General features: G+C 47.3%; 1 non-coding gene across 1 annotated transcript; it reads left to right on the top strand.

Annotated features, from left to right (window-relative positions):
* Positions 1-2652: 2652 nt before the first annotated feature.
* On the top strand, positions 2653-2844 carry LOC137428812 (U2 spliceosomal RNA). The gene has a single exon (XR_010984766.2). It is a non-coding gene; the product is annotated as a U2 spliceosomal RNA (small nuclear RNA).
* Positions 2845-3693: the final 849 nt, after the last annotated feature.

Here is a 3693-nt window from a genome sequence, read left to right as displayed (position 1 = left end):
CGGGATCCGCGACGGCCGCACCGACTCTCGCCCGCGTGTCACAAGCCGCGAAAAACTTGTCGGCCTGGACGGCCAGAGCGCGGGGTTCCTTTATTTTGGAACCGGCCAACGCGAGGCGTACCTGTGCTGGTAGCTGGCGTAGAAAGAGCGCCCAGAATAAAAAAAATCCGGGGCTTTGTCACCCAGCAACGACAGCATGTCATCCATCCGGACCGATGGTCGTGTGTCGCCGAGTTCGGGGAGGTCCAGGAGGCGTTCGGCCCGTTCGCACTCTGTGAGGCCGAACGTGGCGATGAGACGCTTGAGCGCCTCATACCTGTGGCTGGCCGGTGGGTTCCGCAGGACGGACATGACTCGGGCGGCTGTGCCGGGCCCGAGGGCGGCGATGACGTGGTAATAACGCGTCTCAGCCGCCGTTACGCCTCGAAGTTGGAACTGCGCCTCGGCCTGCACGAACCATACCTCGGCCTGAGCTTCCCAAAACTCAGGGAGCTTCACCACGACCGCGTTGTTTGACATTGGCGCGTTCTGTTGGTCAGCGGTGGCCGAACCAGCATCGCGGTCACCAGTGAAGTGCGGTGCTATGCGCACGACTTGTTTGCCAAGAAGATAAGCAACAACGCAGGTCACCAAAAAGAGTCTTTATTCCAAAGCTCAACTATAGCACTGAGGTTCTCGGGGCTGCGCGCCCCGTGTATATCCCGAGGCCACGCCTACCCCTAGGGCGTGGCCGACACCCTCTTGGTGCGCGGAATGATGTCACCGCGCCAGCGAGCCATCGTGTCCGCCACAATATAGATTATACATACTTCGACAAAATTTGATTTGAAGCTTGGCCTTTTTTTCCTCGATGTTTTTTTTTTTTTTGCTTGAAATAGCTTCATGAAGTTAGAATACACGAGTTATGTGGTATTTGTAAACCTAATTGTCTCTACTCCCAATCCACGGTATCGTACAAATCCCAGAACTTAGCCAAACCTTGTCATTGTTTTGATTTTCTTCCAGACTTTTGCATTTCACCATCGTCATCCCATCAATAGCATCACCACTACCAATGTTTTTGCCACAATGTAGCGCACAGTCATAGACAATGACATTTTCAAGTTTGCTACGTTTTGGCTGCTTTCACCCGACTCAAAGGCATTCTCATGATCACCAACAGAACCTGACATTTTGTGCTGAGACCGAGCAAGCTTGAAACACAGCAAGTGTCCCTGACATCATAAATACATGCAAAAATTGTCTTTTGTATTTCTACGTTATTGAGTAACTGTAATGTTCATGTAACTGCGGCCCATCGACCAGAGGCTCATTTGCAGAACAACGGAGTTCCGTTATTGTGGGTGCCACTTGAAGATGTTGCCAGGATGGCAACCAGAAAGCAGAGAACATTCGTTTCATTGAATACCAGTTTGCCAAAGTGTTTATTACGAGGCATGAACCATCAAGCATGGGCATTTCAAACATACCTGATGGGCTCATTAAGCCACTTCATTTCTGGAGCGGTGATTTTGTTAATAAAGAACATATTGAGAACATATTGAGTATCAATCAGTATCACCTTCGCTGCAAACTTCCAGTTTGGTGAAAGGTTGTAACCACGAAGGTCCGCTGTTCAGTCGTAAGTTGAACCATCTTTCAATGACTCAGACTGTCTCTAAACCCATACACTGTAGGCCCATCTTAAATACCCATCTTACACAAAGGATGACGCAACCGACGATTACCAGACCAGCTTAACAATTTTACATAATCAACTTGGCAGTCGACAAGTAATGCGTCCATTTCAAACTGTCTTGCACCGATTAGCCAAACTTGTAAAAATGCGATTTGAACTTGTCATTTTCAATGAACATGTACTCGGTCATGTGTGGCAGCAATGATGCATGAAAGGCATCAATGGAAAGCTGAGGCTCTCCTCCTAATTAGTAAACCACAGGTAAATTGTCAAACTAAATAACCTTTGCATATTAACCCCTTGAATTCGGATTACCTTTTTTTTGATATGCACTGTATAAGTACAGCACATGTATATGAAACGGTGGTAAAAGTTTGTATATGGACAGCAGCCTTCCCAGGCTCAAACCGCCGTACAGTTTTGTGTGAAAACTGTAAAATGTCTAATTGGGTCATGACCTTAAAAATAGGTCAAGGTGAAATAAAACTATATGAAACCTGCATACTTATATGAAACCTCCCGTTTCGCTGCGTTAAGTCAAACCACGTGGTTTGATCAAAGTGATAATCCTAACAAATCCCCATCCCAATTCGGCTTCGTCTCATGTATTATTCACAATGTATAAACAGCTCCGTTTCTCATTTCCAAATCCATTGGAATCTCAATCCGGAATGCCGGGTTTTTACGCACGGCGCGGTGCTCAGACGCACGGAGGAAATCACGTGATCTCGCCGAACACGCCCCCTCCTCCCATTGTTCTTTACACAATAAATCCTATATTTCTCCCAAGATAAACAAAATAAATATATCACATCATGATTGTTTAATACCGGAGTATGGAAGGAGCTTCGAAGCTGCAATGGAGGCGTCGAACGATCGACCTTTTCGAGTGAAATTCGATATTCTGTGAATCGGCGCCGCTCAATGATAAAGGTGATCCTCGTGGAAAAGGAAATTGATTTTATTTTTTAGTTATCGCTTCTCGGCCTTTTGGCTAAGATCAAGTGTAGTATCTGTTCTTATCGGTTTAATAGCTGATATGTCTCGCAATGCGAGACTAGTCTATTAAATGGATTTTTGGTATTGGGAGTTGGATCAGGGGCTTGCTCCGTCTGCTCCACGCATCGACCCGGTATTGCAGTACCTCCGGGAGTGGTGCACCCCCTTTGGGGGAACTTGTTAAACAAAGAAAAGAATCGTCAAAGGTAGTGTTTGTTAAAGATTTTGTTACGAGAAAAATGTCGAAACATCGAAACCATCGATTGAAATGGGTGATGTGGAGTGGTTTGTTTTTGGGTTTGATATGTCACGCTTAATTGCCACGCACATATATATATGTAAATACCAGCAGAAGTACCCGGCATGGGCGGGGGAGGGGAGGGCAAGGGGTAAAGGGAGGGGAGGAGAGGGGGGTAGGGGGAAAAGGGAGGGTGAGGGGAGAAGGGGAGGGGGGGAGGGGAGGGCCAGTCAACAATGACGTTGCAGTTCTCATGGTTGGAGAGCAGCACAACAATTGCGACATCGTCCTGCATCTCCGCAACAGCACGGAGCGGATTTTGGAGACTCACCGATCCTGTGACGCCCTCCAATACTGGCGTTGCCGGGCGGGGGAAGGGAGACCCGTAAATTACACACATTACAACATTACACACACACAAACTGTGTTTTATGTTCAATGGTCTGGCGGCGGGAATGGAACATCACGTGATCGCTCTGAGCGAATCAGCGCGCTACTCTGCCACCAGGTCAGATTCCGTGTATAATATTCCTTGCTGAAATGCGCTGAGGTAAATATGAATAAAAAATATGGATCTCGTCAAATATTTTTAGGTCGGCCATGTCCTTCCCAGGCTCAATGGCCATGTCTGTGCCAAATATCAAGTACATGAGCCTCTCCGTTTAGGAGTCTATCGGTAACATTACACACACACAAACTGTGTTTTATATATATAGATGGTCTGGCGGCGGGAATGGAACATCACGTGATCGCTCTGAGCGAATCAGCGCGCTGCTCT

This window comes from Myxine glutinosa, chromosome 5 (assembly GCF_964187855.1).
Source record: "Myxine glutinosa chromosome 5, kmMyxGlut1.1, whole genome shotgun sequence".
NCBI lineage: Eukaryota > Metazoa > Chordata > Myxini > Myxiniformes > Myxinidae > Myxine > Myxine glutinosa.
Note: the sequence above shows the minus strand (reverse complement) of the source record. Positions and strands in the feature narration are given on the sequence as shown.